The following is a 17855-nucleotide window of genomic DNA, read 5'->3' as shown; positions in this document are numbered from 1 at the left end:
TCAGGTGTACAGAAGAGATATTCTGCACAGGATAATCTGGTTTGTGAATGACATACTTATTATTGTATAAAACAATTTGAAAGGTGAGTTATTAATTTGTGAGGGGATGTATGTGGTGCATTTTGATTTTAATCACACTAATGCGTTTCTCCTGCTAAAGTGCAGGGAGTATTTTGTTTTCTGTAGAATTTTATTGTGAGTGTGTGTGCATTTAGAAACCTTTCTGAGATAAGCATTTGTGTATTTCATCTGTTTGCAGACAGATAACTATACTGTTTTCATGTTTTGGTAGAATTAGAAACCCGTCATTTTTTATGTATTTGCAAAATGAGTCAAGTTTCTACACTAAAATGCAGTACTCATTCTAGACTATGAAATGTGTTTTGGTAAAATGCAAGGGATAGTGTTGTTTGTCTAGAATCACACAGTGAGTCTTGTGTGCATTTAGGAATCGTTCTGATAGAAGCACGCTATACTAATGTGTAGTAGAAAATGTTGTGCAATGTGTATAGTCACCTTAAGTATTGTAGACTAGTAAATGTGTTTTGGTAAAATGCAAGGGATAGTGTTGCTTGTCTAGAATCACACAGTGAGTCTGTGTGCATTTAGGAATCACTCTGAGAGAAGCATTTTGGTACTTCATGTGTATCCTGACATGTAATTCATTAAAAACGTATTGTGTTCTCACATTTTTGTAGAATTAGAAAATGGTCATTGGTTATGTGTTTCCAAAATGAGTTTATCTTTTATAGTAAAATGCATTTATGAAATATGTGAAAAGGATGATTGATGTGTTTGCAGACAAATAAGTACAAGTACTATTGCAGTGAGACAGGCTTTAGGGTACGTAGTGCTTGAAACTCCTATGCACTATGCATGTAGTAGTCTAACCACCTTTACATTTGTGTTTCAGGCCTACATTTCCCTAGTCAGTATCTGTACACTCCATTTATAAGAAATAATGTTATTTGTCTAAAATAACACTGTGAGTCAGTGTCTATTTGGGAAAAATGAGAGAGAACGGTTTGGTTGGTTGATGTGTTTGCAGATATGTACTCTTGCTGCATTCCAGGCTTTAGGGCATGCAGTGCTTGAAATGTCTATGCACTATGCAAGTAGTAGTCTAACCATCTTCACACTTGTGTTCATGCTTACATTTTCCCAGTCAGTATCTATACACTCCATTCATAAGAAATACTGTTATTTGTCTAGAATCACACTGTGAGTCAGTGTCCATTTGCGACAATTGAGATAGAATAATTTAGTTGTTTGATATGTTTGCAGATATATAAGTTCATGTACTTTTGCAGTGACACTACCTCCAGCATGAGCCCTTACACTACCCAAATACTATTGTACTCCCCTAAACCTTAAACCTACTGTAGCACGCGCCCCTTGCAGTACCCAAAGACCACTGTAGTACCCTAAAATAGTAGCTCAGTACGACCCCCTACACTACACAAACACCAGTGGACTACCCTAAACTCTAAATCTACCCCCAGTACGACCCCTTATACTACATAAACACTACTGCACTACTCTAAACCCTAAAACAGTGCCCGAGCATGACCCCTTACACTACTAAAACACCATTGCACTACCCTAAACCTTAAATCTACCCCAGCACGACCTCCTACAGTACCCAAAAACACCACTGCATTATCCTAGAACACTACCCCAGCATGACCCCCCACACTACACAAAGACCAATGCACTACCCTAAACTCTAAAATACTACCCCAGCATGACCCCCTACACTACCCAAACAGCACTGTACTACCCTAAACTCTAAAATACTACCCCAGCACGACCCCCTACACTACCTAAATACCATTGCACTACCCTAAACCCTAAATATATCCCAGCACGACCCCCTAACCTACCCAAACAACACTGTACTACCCTAAAAGAGTACTTCAGCACGATCCCCTACACTACATAAACAGCACTACACTACCCTAAATCTACCCCAGCACGACTCCCCACACTACCCATTCAACACTGCACTACTCTAAACCATAAAACACTACCTCAGCATGACCCCCTACACTACCTAAACACCGTTGTAGTACTGTAAACCTTAAATCTAATCCAGCATGACCTCCTACAGTACACAAACTCCACTGCACTATCCTAAACTCTAAATCTACTCCCAGCATGACCCCCTACACTACCCTTTCACCACTGCACTACCCTAAACTCTAAAACACTAACCCAACTCGACCCCTACACTACCCAAAAACCATTGCACTACGTTAAACCTTAAATCTACCCCAGCATGACACCCTACACTACTCCAACACTACTGCACTACCTTAAAAAAGTATCACAGCACGACCCCTACACTACACAAACACCACTGCCCTATCCTAAACACTAAAACATTACCCTAGCATGACCCTCTATACTACCCAAATACCATTGCCCTACCCTAAACCTTAAACTTACCCCAGCATGACCTCCTATACTACCCAAACACCACTGTACTACCCTAGAACACTACTCCAGCACAACCCCCTACACCACACAAACACCACTGCACTACCTTAAACCCTAAACACTATCCCTAGCATGACCCCCTACACTACATAAACACCACTGCAGTACCCTAGAACACTACCCCTGCACAACCACATACACTAACCAAACACCATTGCACTACCCTAAACCTTAAATCCACCTCAGCACGATTTCTTACACTACCCAAACATCACTATACTACCCTAGAACACTATCTTCGCACGACGTTCTACACTACCCAAACACCACTGTACTACTCTACTACTCCATCTATAAGAAATACTGTTATTTGTCTAGAATAACTCTGTGAGTCAGTATCTATTTGGGAAAATTAAGAGAGAATGGTTTGGTTGGTTGATGTGTTTGCAGTCATTGGTTATGTGTTTCCAAAAAGTGTTTATCTTTAGTAGTAAAATGCAGTTATGAAATATGTAGAAAGGATTCTTGATGTGTTTGCAGATATATAAGTACATGTACTGTTTTCAGTGAGCCAGGCTTTAGGGCATGCAGTGCTTGAAACTCTTATGCACTATGCAAGTAGTAGTGTAATCACCTTCACACTTGTATTTGATGTCTACATGTCACAACTAAGGCAGGATGACTAACCTTGATAGTCAGATGCAGCAGGAGCGATGTCGTAGCCTGTTTCCTTCCTCCCTAGGAACGGTCCCCCAGACGAGCCATAAATATAACTCTCTTCTAGGACAACCCCTCCCAGGGAAGGGGAAAAAATTGAGAAAATAAATAAAACAGGCGGGCAGCCTGAAACTATCTACAGCTGGAGAGGACAGGATAGTTGTTCCTTCTTCCTTCGTTTGCTACAGTAGTGGTCTGCAGGGATACACAAGAAGACACATATAAATGCACACCCCCTCCCTATACAAACTACTAGACTGAGAGTACTAAGATACACACAGATACTCACTAGTCTAAACTGCCACACCAATCCAAGATATGGAATAATGAATCAGAATTACAAAAAGAAATGAAAACAATTCCAAAGGGTGTTGTGCTTCAGAGAGAAAGCAGTATCCTTAGTTCCCAATGGACATCCAAGAAACTAATGTGCTCTTCTCTTCTGAAGTCTGTATTTCTTTAGCCTGTAATTATTTCTCTGTGCACTGAAAGTTATTTTATGTCCTAAATCCACAGGCACAAACTTCCAACTTAATTACTGATCACTCGTTGCAAGGATTCAGCCAGAGTTCGAGTAAACACAGAGAAAGGGCTCCGAAAAGGAAATGAAGCAGAAGCAGCCGCTTCTACTTCTACACGATTTAGTACTGAACCCTTAGCATTCGTAACGCTATTCAAAGTCAAAAAGGCTCCGTGTTCACATACCCGACAAAACAGCAGCCGCCATCTCGGGTTTCTTACACGGCTTCAGGAAACTCCAGCGCGGCTCCTCCTGAATCACCAGCGCGGCTCCGGGTCAAAGGGCAAACAACGAGCCATGCAGCGGAGCAGGATTCCGCACGGCTTCTCTCAGTTTCCTCCACTCCGAATTACAATTCCATAGCAATGACACGGGGCAACGAAGATTAACACTGGTTTCGAGTACGAGTAATCACTAGACAGGCTCCACAAGTGACAAGCACCGGCAGAAGGGAAAGGAAGATAAGATATAGACACAAGGTGCAACAAACACAAACAACAGACTAAACTGCAGGCATTCTGGGAGATGCAGTCCAGTTTTCACTAGCCTAAAACGTGACAGAACCCTCTCTCTAGGACCAACGTCTCGGCGGTCCACCAGGCTTAAAGGGAAACTTAGCATGAAAAAGTCTCAAAAGGTCAGGGCAATGAAGATTAGAACAAGGCTCCCATGAATGTTCCTCATGCCCATACTCTTTCCAGTCAATCAAGTACTGTAACACACCCCTCACTCTTCGGGAATCAAGTACCGCTCTCACCTCATACTCAGTTTCCCCATCTATCTCCACTGGCTGTGGCCTCCCCATGACTCTTGTACCCGGAACATAAGGCTTCAATAGAGACACATGAAATACTGGATGTATGTGCCAAGTAGGGGGAAGATCTAGCTTCATAGCTACCGGGTTGATAACAGCAAGAATGGAATATGGGCCGACATATTTAGGCTGCAATCTGGTATTCCTTTTCAATTTCAAGTATTTCGTACTCAACCACACTTTGTCCCCGATAGTAAACTCAGGCTCAGGAGATCTTTTTCTATCAGCCTGCTGTTTATCATGGTCCCTGGCCGCCACCAACTGCTCTCTGGCTTCTTCAGCTATAGAGATAAGGTGGGTATGGTGCTCTTGTATAGAAGGAAGGGAGGATACACCAGGATGTTCAAAAGGCAGGAAATTGGGATGATAGCCATGAAGACAATAAAAGGGCGAACATCCCAGGGATGAATGGGTAGCACTATTGTAGGCAAATTTGGCCATCCACAACAACGTTCTCCATTCCTCACTGTGTTGCAGTGTAAAACACCGTAGGTACTGTTATAGTGTTTGGTTAAGCCTTTCTGTTTTCCCGTCTGTCTGAGGATGATAACTCGTTGACAGACGGGCATCAATATCCAGGATGTCACACAATGCCTTCCAAAACTTAGAGGTGAACTGTGTTCCTCTATCTGTGATGAGAACAGAAGGCACCCCATGTAATCTAACCACGTTCTGTAGGAAGACTAGAGCCAACTCCCCAGAGGTAGGCAATTTGGTAAGAGCTATGAAATGACCCATTTTGGTTAAATGGTCAATAACCACTAAGATGGTGTTGTTGCCGTGACTGAGAGGCATTTCCACTATAAAATCAATAGAAACAGTGTGCCATGGCGCAGGGGGTATTGGTATAGGACGTAACAAACCACTGCTTCGTTGATGTAGAGCCTTCGCTTGAGTACATACAGGACACTTAGCCACATAGTCCACAATGTCCTTTTTCATGGATTCCCACCAAAAATACCTGACAACAGTTTGCATAGTTTTCTGAACGCCCATATGACCTCCTAGTGTAGAATCATGAGTCCATCTCAAAACCTGCTCTTGTAGTTCCGTCGTAAGGACATACAGCTGTTTGTCCCTGAAAAGAAATCCTTTTCGCATTGTTCTCTTCTGTGGTTCTACAGCGATCCAAGTGTGAGCATCCATCGATTTGACTTCCTCCTCCACTTGTTTCAAGAAGTCAAGGGAACCTGATATAGCGGAAGCCGACGGAGAGAAGGAAGCCTCCGGGATAATGGCTGGAGGATTCTCAGATTCAGGGGAAAGGTCTCTCACCGCTGCTTCAGGTCTTGATAGCGCATCTGCCTTGCCATTTTGGGGACCCGGACGATATTTGATTACAAAATCGAAATCCGAGAAGAACAACGACCACCGTAATTGGCGTGGTGTTAATGCTCGTGCACTTTTCAAAAAGAGGAGGTTCCGATGATCGGTGAAAATTTCCACAGTATGTCTAGCCCCCATGAGATGATGTCTCCATTCCTCACAAGCCCCCTTGATGGCTAGCAATTCCTTGTCGGTAATACTGTAGTTGACTTCACAGGAGGACAACTTACGAGAGTAATATGCCACCGGATGCAGTTGTCCAGTATCCGGATTTCTCTGGGAAAGAATACCTCCTGTGGCGTAGTATGATGCATCCGTCTCCATGATATAAGGTTGACTCGCATCTGGATGACGGAGAATGGGAGCAGTCACAAAACATGTCTTTAGAGTTCGAAAAGCATCTTCCGCGGGATCAGTCCACTTGAAGGTAGCTCCTTTCTTCAGCAAAAAGGTCAAAGGTTGTATGATCCTAGAGAAGTCTTTTATAAACCTCCTGTAAAAGTTCGCAAAACCTAAAAAGCTCTGCAAAGCTTTTACAGTCGAAGGTGATTCCCACTGGATAATAGCTTGTGTTTTCTTTTTATCCATTTGAATACCATTAGGGCCGATGACGTAACCCAGGAACTCCACTTCTCTGGTATGGAACAAGCACTTCTCCAGTTTAGCATACAACTCATGTTGTTGTAATCGTTCTAAAACTTCCATCACATGCTGGACATGTTCTTCTCCCGTAGATGAATATATCAATATATCGTCTATGTAGACTATACAGGACACATCCAATAAACCACGCAAAACTTCATCCATGAAGAATTGAAACGCCGCAGGGGCATTGCAGAGGCCAAACGGCATCACTTGGTATTCATACAACCCGTAACGGGTGCGGAAAGCCGTCTTCCACTCGTCTCCTCTGCGGACACGCACCAAATGATAGGCTCCCCGCAGATCCAGCTTGGTGAATATTCTAGCATATTTTAACTGGTCCAACAAGACTGGGTACCTGTTCTTTCTTGTAACTCTGTTAATAGCTCTATAGTCTATACAGATTCTTAGGCCCCCTTCCTTTTTAGGAATAAAAAACAGAGGTGACGATGCTGGAGACGTAGATGGACGGATAAATCCGGGTTCTAACATTTTCTTCAGGTATTGCTGTAAATAAACGTTTTCAGCTTCAGTAAGAGCATATACTCTACTACACTGGATATTAGCTCCGGGTTCCAATTCGATGACACAGTCATAATCCCGGTGTATGGGTAGTTTACTGGCTTCTCTTTCACTGAAGACTTCTTGGTATTTCTGATATACCTCCGGAAGAGTGGTAATAGCGTTGACTCCCAACTCTCTACTTCCAGAAGCCAACGTACTAGCAGGTGTTTCCAGTTTGATTTCCTCTCAAGGATGCGTTGGTATACAATGTTCTGCGCAATATGCTGAGCTCAAGGTAATGGATCGAGCAGCCCACTTGACCAGTGGGTCATGTTGTGTTAACCAAGGCATACCCAAGATCAATCTAAATTGAGGAGCGTCAATCAAATCAAAGGATATGCGTTCATAATGTTCATGTCCTACTTGCATCACCAATGGACAGGTATGATAACACACCGGTCCTGATGTCAAATCCGAACCATCTACAGCTTTCACCGCTTCCGGTACTTCTTTTTCAATGCAAGGGATTCCCAACCTCTTGGCATATTGTACATCGATGAAGTTACCCGTTGCTCCGGAATCAAGCATGGCATGCACCATTACCGGTATTTCTCCAAGCCATGTAAGGGTAACACATAAATTCATGTGGGGCACAGAAGGTTGCATAGTGTTAGCTATTGCATGAGATACCTCGTTTACTCCATCATAACTCAAACCAAGGGCCTCTGATTTGTTTGAGCTTTCTCGTTTCCCGAATCCGAAGAAGGGTATTCAACCGCAGGTATATTTCGTATACTCTTTGTTTTAGCCTTACAGTCTCTGATGAAGTGTCCAGGCTTTCCACAATACATGCAAAGCTTTTGGTTGCGTCGACGCATTTTTTTTTCTGCACTCAATGGACCTCTGACTCCCCCTATTTGCATAGGTTCCAGGGTATTAGCAGTGGATGCCCCTTCCGTAGTCACTCTCGGTTTAGACACTGGAAAACGCCAGTCATAGCGATGTTTATCGCCCTTTCGTTCTTGTAACCGGTGATCCAGTTGTATAGTGAGGTCTATCAGTTCTTCGCAACAAGTGGGCATGTTCACCACCTGGGCAAGTACATCCTTCAATTCCCCTCTCAGTCCTTGATAAAACAAGGATACACGTTTAGCAGGAGGCCAATCAGTCTCGACAACAAGACGGTTGAAATGGGTAATGTATGTTAACAAATCTAAAGACCCTTGTTTGAGAGTTATAAGTTCCCGATCCAAAGATAACATATGGGCCTTGCGATCAAACAACTTGCGCATTTCATCGCAAAAATCGTCAAATCTAGCTAGCACAGGATCGTTTTTCTCAATCAAGGGAAAAGACCAACTAGCAGCGTTGCCCCCCAAGTAAGACAGCATGAAGGCGGTCTTCGAATGATCATCAGGAAAAACAGAGGGCTTGCACATAAAGTGCAACTTACACTGCCCTAAAAAGGTACAAAATTTCCGGGGATCCCCCAAAAACCTTTCAGGCGGTGCCAACGGTAATTGAACACGTTGTATAACCTGTATGGTAGACGGAGCCTGTGCTCCTGGAGCTAAATGAGAAGATGCTTGGACAGGGGGGGGGGGTAATGTGGCCTCTCTAATGTACTGTTTTCCTGCAGTTCTAGCTTGGGCCAATCCTTCCACATCACGTCTAAGAGCCCCCATCTCGTTCCGCATATCATGATTCTCCCCTCTCACTGCGTCTACCTCTACACGTAAGGCAGTTAAAGACTCCAACACAGTTTGCAATACAGTGTTGGTATCCATCGCTCGGGCTGCAAGAGAACGTGGGCTTGTCACTCTGTCACAACTAAGGCAGGATGACTAACCTTGATAGTCAGATGCAGCAGGAGCGATGTCGTAGCCCGTTTCCTTCCTCCCTAGGAACAGTCCCCCAGGCGAGCCATAAATATAACTCTCTTCTAGGACAACTCCTCCCAGGGAAGGGGAAAAAATGGAGAAAATAAATAAAACAGGCGGGCAGCCTGAAACCATCTACAGCTGGAGAGGACAGGATAGTTGTTCCTTCTTCCTTCGTTTGCTACAGTAGTGGTCTGCAGGGATACACAAGAAGACACATATAAATGCAAACCCCCTCCCTATACAAACTACTAGACTGAGAGTACTAAGATACACACTAATACTCACTAGTCTAAACTGCCACACCAATCCAAGATATGGAATAATGAATCAGAATTAGAAAAAGAAATGAAAACAATTCCAAAGGGTGTTGTGCTCCAGAGAGAAAGCAGTATCCTTAGTTCCCAATTCACATCCAAGAAACTAATGTACTCTTCTCTTCTGAAGTCTGTATTTCTTTAGCCTGTAATTATTTCTCTGTGCACTGAAAGTTATTTTATGTCCTAAATCCACAGGCACAAACTTCCAACTTAATTACTGATCACTCGTTGCAAGGATTCAGCCAGAGTTCGAGTAAACACAGAGAAAGGGCTCCGAACAGGAAATGAAGCAGAAGCAGCCGCTTCTACTTCTACACGATTTAGTACTGAACCCTTAGCGTTCGTAACGCTATTCAAAGTCAAAAAGGCTCCGTGTTCACATACCCGTCAAAACAGCAGCCGCCGTCTCGGGTTTCTTACACGGCTTCAGGAAACTCCAGCGCGGCTCCTCCTGAATCACCAGCGCGGCTCCGGGTCAAAGGGCAAACAAAGCGCCGTGCAGCGGAGCAGGATTCCGCACGGCTTCTCTTAGTTTCCTCCACTCCGAATTACAATTCCATAGCAATGACACGGGGCAACGAAGATTAACACTGGTTTCGAGTACGAGTAATCACTAGACAGGCTCCACAAGTGACAAGCACCGGCAGAAGGGAAAGGAAGAAAAGATATAGACACAAGGTGCAACAAACACAAACAACAGACTAAACTGCAGGCATTCTGGGAGATGCAGTCCAGTTTTCACTAGCCTAAAATGTGACACTACATTTCCCCAGTTAGTATCTATATATTCCATTTTTAAGAAATATTGTTATTTGTCTAGAATCACACTATGAGTCAGTGTCCATTTGAGAAAAATGGGGATAGAATAATTTGATTGGTTGATATGTTTTCAGACATATAGGTAGATGTACTCTTGCAGGGACCCTAAAACACTACCCCAGCACGACCCCCTACACTACACAAACTTCACTGCACTATCCTAAAGTCTAAATCTACTCCCAGTACGACCCCCTACACTACCCATTCACCACTGCACTACCCTAAACCCTAAAACACTACCCCAGCTGAACCCCTACACTACCAAAACACTATTGCACTACCCTAAACCTTAAATCTACCCCAGCATGACACCCTACACTACTCAAAGACTACTGCTCTACCCTAAAACACTATCACAGCACGACCCTCTTCACTACACAAACACCAGTGCACCATCCTAAACTCTAAATCTACTCCTAGTACGACCCCCTACACTACATAAACACTACTGTATTACCCTAAACACTAAAACAGTACCCAGCACGACCCCCTACACTACCCAAACACCATTGCAGTACCCTAAACCTTAAATGTACCCCAGCATGACACCCTACACTTCTCAAACACTACTGCACTACCCTAACACACTATTACAGCACAACTTCCTACACTACACATACACCACTGCACTATCCTAAACCATAAAACACTAGCCCAACACAACCCTCTAAACTACCCAAATACCATTGCACTACCCTAAACCTTACACTTACCCCAGTACGACCCCTTACATTACCGAAACACCACTGGCGTACCCTAAAAGAGTAATTCAACACGATCCCCTACATTACATAAACACCACTGCACAACCCTACACTCTAAATCTACCCTCAGCATGACCCCCTACAATACCCATTCACCACTGCACTACCCTAAACTCTAAACCAATACCTCAGTACGACCCCCTACACTACCCAAACACCATTGCAGTACTCTAAACCTTAAATCTACTCCAGCACGACCTACTACACTACACAAACTCCACTGTACTATTCAAAACTCTAAATCTACTCCCAGGACGACCCCGTACACTACCAATTCACCACTGTACTACCCTAAACCCTACAACACTACCCCAGCATGACCCCTACACTACCCAAACACCATTGCAGTACTCTAAACCTTAAATCTATCCCAGCATGATACCCTACACTACTCAAACACTACTGCACTTCCATAAAACACTATGACAGCACGGCCCCTACACTGCACAAACACCACTGTACTACTCTAAGCCCTAAAACACTACCCCAGTACTACCCCCTACACTACCCAAATACCATTGCACTACCCTAAACCTTAAACCTACCCCAGCATGACCCCTTACACTACTCAAACACCAATGTACTACCCAAAAAGAATAATTCAGTACGAGCCCCTACACTACATAAACACCACTGCACAACCCTAAAAACAAAATGTACCCTCAGCATGACCCCCTACACTACCCATTAACCACTGTACTAACCTAAACCCTAAACACTACCCCAGCACAACTGCTACGCTACCCAAACACCATTACTGTACTCTAAACCTTAAATCTATCCCAGCATGACCCCCTACACTACCTAAACACTACTGCACTACCGTAAAACACTAGTACAGCACAACCCTCTACACTACACAAACACCAATGCACTATCCTAAACTCTAAATCTACTCCTAGTACGACCCCCTACACTACATAAACACTACTGTACTACCCTAAACACTGAAACACTACCCAGCAGGACCCCCTACACTACCCAAACACCATTGCACTACCCTAAACCTTAAATCTACCCCAGCACGACCTCCTACAGTACCCAAACACCACTGCATTATCGTAGAACACTACCCCAGCATGACCCCCTACACTACACAAAGACCAATGCACTAGCCTAAACCCTAAATCTACCTCCAGTACGACCACCTACATTACCCATTCACCAGTGCACTACCCTAAACCCGAAAACACTACCCCAGCACAACTCCGACACTACCCAAACACCATTACAGTACTCTAAACCTTAAATTTACTCCAGCATTACCTCCTACACTACACAAACACCACTGCACTACCTAGAACTCTAAATCTACCCCAAGCACGACCCCCTACATTACCCATTCAATATTGCACTACCGTAAACTCTAAAACGCTATACTAGCTTGACCCACTACACTACTAAGCATGGGCGGAAAATCCGTTCCGCTCGCGGATTTTGCGGATTTTAGGTAAATTCGCAATCCGCGAACGCTCGCGAATTTACCGAAAATCCGCAAATTCGCACGCAGCAGATTTTTTTTTCTTGGTGATACAATTTTGCGGAGCGCGGCGTTCACTTACCGTCATTCAGCATTTGCCGAGTTGTTTTTCTCGATATTTTGCAAGTGCTGCGCCATTTTGGATCTTGCTGCGGGATCCCGCGGGAGTTTGGCGACCGCGATTACGTCATCGCGGCTTGCCACCTTGCACAGCGAGAGTTTGTCAACGCGAGTACGCCGTGATCACGTATCGCGGGAGTTCGCAATTGCAAACACGTAGATTCGGCGGGCAGCAACAATCTTGCACTTGGCAAAATACAAAATTTGCAATTCTGCACAAGAAATCCACCAGCAAGCAGCATAGACCTTCTGGAAATGATGATTTTTATCAGAATAACTTCTCAGGTTGACATTTGCCTGCACTTTTTTTTGCAAGGAGTCCATTTTGGGGGGGGGGAGGAAGAAAGTGCCCCACAGTCTCCAACTTCCTGTTCCTGTCCAGCAGGCTCCTCCCAGTGCTTTCTTCATGTGCTGGTCACTTTCATTCGGATTCTTCACCTGGAAGGATTAGTTTTGTGGATGCTGCTGGATATTTGGATTTGAGGCATTTTTGATTTTCTTTGGATCACTTTTGGATTAGAAATTTCACAAGTAGTTTGTTTGGGGCATTACAGTTGCTGCAACTACAATTTTGGAATTTTCGATTTTTGGGCTGTTGTTGGGGCCTTTTGCCCAGGGGTATTCAGTGGTGGGTGGACTGAGTCTTTCTGTGGGGTCTCTTTAATAAAAACATCATGGAGGGCCTGGATGGCTTGGGTTTGTGCTGATTTTTCTGTGATTTTCGTTTTTTTGAGCTGTTGTTGTGGCCTTTTCACCAGGGGTAGTGAGTGTTGCATGGGCCTAGTCTTTCTGTGGGGTGTCTTGAATTTAAACATCATGGAGGGCATGGATGGCATGGGATTGTGCTGATTTGTCTGTGTTTTTCGATTTTTTGGGGTGTTCATGGGGACAGGCCATGTGGGTGGGGTTCATTTTGAGTGCTGCTACAGGCAGGCCCTGGCCTTTTTGAATGCAGGCAGTGTTCTTAGGTCTGCAACCATTTTGCCTAGCTTTCAACCTTTATGCCCAGGGGTAGTGAGTGTTGCATGGGCCTAGTCTTTCTGTGGGGTGTCTTGAATTTAAACATCATGGAGGGCCTGGATGGCTTGGGATTGTGCTGATTTTTCTATGATTTTCATTTTTTTGGGCTGTTGTTGTGGCCTTTTCACCAGGGGTAGTGAGTGTTGCATGGGCCTAGTCTTTCTGTGGGGTGTCTTGAATTTAAACATCATGGAGGGGATGGATGGCATGGGATTGTGCTGATTTTTCTGTGTTTTTCGATTTTTTGGGGTGTTCATGGGGACAGGCCATGTGGGTGGGGGCCGTTTTGAGTGCTGCTACAGGCAGACCCTGGCCATTTTGAATGCAGGCAGTGTTCTTAGGTCTGCAACCATTTTGCCTAGCTTTCAACCTTTATGCCCAGGGGTAGTGAGTGTTGCATGGGCCTAGTCTTTCTGTGGGGTGTCTTGAATTTAAACATCATGGAGGGCTTGGGATTGTGCTGATTTTTCTGTGATTTTCGATTTTTTGGGGTGTATAACTGAACTGATGTTCCTCTGTCTTCCATTGCTTTTAGGTGCACAAGACTCACGAGAACCACCAGTGCCAGGAAGAAGTCCTGCAGCGGTGTGTGTGTGCAGCATAATGTCACGCGACGTCACGTCTGGCCACAGACAACTCTGCAACTCGTGCAACTGCGGCCTGCTGTTCTGACCTACTTTGAAGAAGATGGCCCCAAAAAAAGTTCCCCGTAGCTCCTCTAGCAAGAAAGTTGCCAATAAGGAGCAGAAGAAGCAAGTTACCAAGGAGACTGGTGTGCCGCCCGCCATATTTTTTGGGAGTAAAAAAAAAGTACGCCTGCAGCAGCAGCGGGATATGCTGGGGGCCAAGCTGGGAGCAGCACCCCCGCTCCATTGAGCTCAGTGCCACCACCACCACCACGCCAACTTAAGTCCAAGCCCTTGAGTGCTGCAGAGGATCTTAGTCTAGTTGTTCAATCACCATCGACCAGTGATGTTGGCTCATCGCAAGAAAGTAGCAGCAATGTCCCTCAATCAACACAGGTTGTTGTAACTCATCTGACGAGTGTTGAACAACCACAGCCGCAACAACAACCACATGTGCAAGTACAAGCCCAAGTACTTGTGGAAGGAGAGGCAGTGCAAGGAGATGCGCAAGCAGAGGTGCATGGAGGGTCACAAGTGCCCACAATAGTTGTTCCTCCAGAAGTAGGGGCACATCAGGAAATCGACAATCAAGCCGAGGTATCATTTGAGGAAGCCACTCCCCCTGATCATTCATTGTCTTCCTCATCCCTAGCAAGGAAAATATCAAGGGTGGCGTCTATATCTTCTTCAAGCACACCTCCTTTTGATGATATGGATCAAAATTGGGAACCAGCACCACTGCCGTCTGAGAGTGAGGCACACAATGATCTGACAAAGGTAGTTAAGCGTAAAAGGAAGCTCGTCCAACGTCTCCTAGTTATGGAGTGTGATGAGGCTCAACAAGAAGTGGCGGATACTGCTGCTGATGAAGACTGTCACGACGACGACCCAGTCATCATAAAGGTCACTGCAGCCCCAGCGGGCATGCAGCAAACAGACATTTTGACCCTAGCCCGAGAAGCTGCTGAGCGTAATGATGTTGTCGACTAGGAGGCAATGGAAGAAACACCACAAACATTGGAGTTAACTAGTACACCAACACGTACCGCTTCCATATTTCTTCCTCGCCAGAAGGGACCTCCATCCCCCTCGACCTCAATTAGTGGTGGTGAAAGTGCAAAACGTACTAAAGTTCGGCAATCCACATCCTCCACTTCATCTGGCATTAGCAGCAGGACCACCACCACCAGTATCGCCACCTCCTCCGGCCCCCAAAGACATTTGAAGTCCGCAGTTTGGGACTTCTTTAGTGTTTGCCCAAAAAAGGAAAACCTCGCCATTTGTAGCATTTGTAAGCATACAGTTAGTCGTGGTAAGTTTGGTACCAACTATGGTACCGGAGGCCAGAGGGGTCATCTTGAGAGACAGCACGCTGTCCAATGGTTTGCGCACCTAAAGGAGATCAAGGAAGCCCGAATTGCAAGTCAAAAAAACGTTGATGTTTCATCTGATGATGACGAGGAGGAAGAAGACGTGTCAAACACTTCACTTACACCCAGTACCCATGTCAGCAGCACACCCCATGTGAGCCACACTAAGAGTGTGGGAGAGAGTGAGACACCAATGCGAAAAAGTTCATCAGCGAGCGTAACTGGGTCGAAGAAATCATCATCATCCCGTAAATGCATGGTTCAGGGCAACATTAGAACCAAGATGTTTACAGAAGCGCCATATGAATGCAACCACCCACTGACGCGTCTGTATAACACTAAGCTGAATAAAATGCTAGCTCTGGACCTTCTACCTTTTTCTTTTGTAGAAGGGGTTGGTTTTCTAGAATTAGTGGCAGTGCTCTGCCCTAAATGGAAGGTTCCTAGCCAGTTCTATTTTGCCAGAGTTGCGGTTCCAGCACTACATGAAGATGTGCTGGAGGTGATTGGGGCAGCTTTGCAGAAGAGTGCTGTTCACACTATACATCTGACAACAGACATGTGGACCAGTGGCGCAGGCGCTTATTACATGTGCATCACTGCACACTGGGTCTATTTTTCAGGGGTTAAAGCAAAGCTAAATGCAGGTGTTGACCCGGACCAAGTTTTTAAAGCTGCTCGGAAACATGCAACACTAGCCATATTTGGCTTGGAGAAACGTCACACAGCAGAAAACATTTTGGATGAGTTTAACACAAAGGTCTTTCACTGGCTGTCCCCAAAAAAATGCCAGATTGGTTATGTTTCCACGGATAATGGCGCCAATGTAGTTAAGGCCATGGAGCTGGGTGAGTATTTCCGAGTGCCGTGTTTGGCGCACTGTATAAACCTGGTTGTTAAAAAATTCTTGAGTGATGAAGACAGTCCAGCGTGCGAGTTAGTGGCCACCTGCCGAAGAATGTGCAACCATTTCAGCCATTATTTTAAGGCCCGGAAGCATCTGAGGAGCCTGCTACATGAACGTCGAATGCCAGTGAAAGGACTCATCCAGGAGGTGGCAACACGTTGGAACTCAACCTTCTACATGCTTGAGAGTCTGTATGAGCAGTATACGGTACTCGATCACTATTTCTTAACAGTGGGTCCAGCTCAGAAGGACCTGAGGCTAGATGCAGCGCAATGGAACCTAGTTAAAAGCCTGACAGACATGCTTCGTCCTTTTGAGGTCTTCACGCGTTCAGTCAGCAAGGAGGACTGTAATTTGGGAAAAGCTATCCCATTGTTGCGCATGCTGGAGCTCCAACTGAAGGCGGTGTCTTCTATGTTTGAAAAAGATGAAGAAAAGAAAGACGCTTTTCTTTTGGCGGAGAAATTATTAGAGCGCCTACTTGGTGATGAACGTCTTAAAATGATCCACTCAGAACAGCTTTGCATTTGTGCTACTATTCTGGATCCACGCTACAAAAAGGCGCTGGCAGGCCAAGCATTCTTTCCTTTTGGTGATCAAGATGTTACAAAGTACAAACGTTGGCTAGCCTTGTCAGCCAAGAGGTTTGAAAGAGAACGGCAGCAAATTGAGGGATAAGGCAGTACATCAGCATCAGCAGGCCATCCCAAGTCAAAATAATCCACTTCTGCACCTGTGGCTGTGGCACAAGTGACCTCTCAGCCGTTAAAGACACCGGCAACCGGATCATCTGCACCAGACACAACAGTAACATTGGATGCAGAAGAGGATTGGCTAACTCGGCTTGGGTTTGGTTCTCAAAAGGTCACAGCAAAAAGTAAGCAAAGTGGAGGAACCTCGGAGGACTTTGAGTCGATGGTGCAGGACTACCTGAATGACTCAACAGAGGTCTATGTTAATGCTGACCCATTGGCGTACTGGCATGGTAAAAAAGAATTGTGGGCACAGCTCTCCAACCTGGCTATAAACTACTTGTCTTGCCCACTCACAAGCGTGTCTTCTGAACGTGTTTTCAGTGCTGCTGGTGGCATTGTAACTTCCAAACGGAGCCGCCTCTCGCCCAAAAATGTGGAGAGGTTAGCAATGATCAAGATGAATCAGCACCTCATACCACCAGATTACAAAGTACGAGAAAGCACGCCGGATGAAGACGAGGTGGACAGCAACGTAGATGAGGGAATTTCTTCTCTGTTAGGTGACACTGACCTCACCCTGCCTGAATTCGCAGAGTATGATGATGAAGCCTTATTCTTATTCACTGACACCGAGCCCTGAAAATGAGACAAAGAATCAATAACTTTTATTCCTGTGTGTCTGTCTTTTTTTGTTGTGCACAGTTAATATAATTCAAACTTTAATCACCTAATAACAAAAACAAGCCCATCAGCAGAACTGTCTTCACTTGTTTGCTTATTGATTTGAAGGTGCCGCAGTCTGCATTCCTCAGGTTCACAAGTTCACAAGAACATGCTCCTCTATCCTCCTCCTCCAGACTCCTATTTCCCTCAAAGCAGAGGGCTGGATTAC

This window comes from Lissotriton vulgaris, chromosome 2_1 (genome assembly GCF_964263255.1).
Source record: "Lissotriton vulgaris chromosome 2_1, aLisVul1.2, whole genome shotgun sequence".
NCBI lineage: Eukaryota > Metazoa > Chordata > Amphibia > Caudata > Salamandridae > Lissotriton > Lissotriton vulgaris.
The sequence above is the reverse complement of the archived record's forward strand: the minus strand, read 5'-3'. Positions refer to the sequence as shown.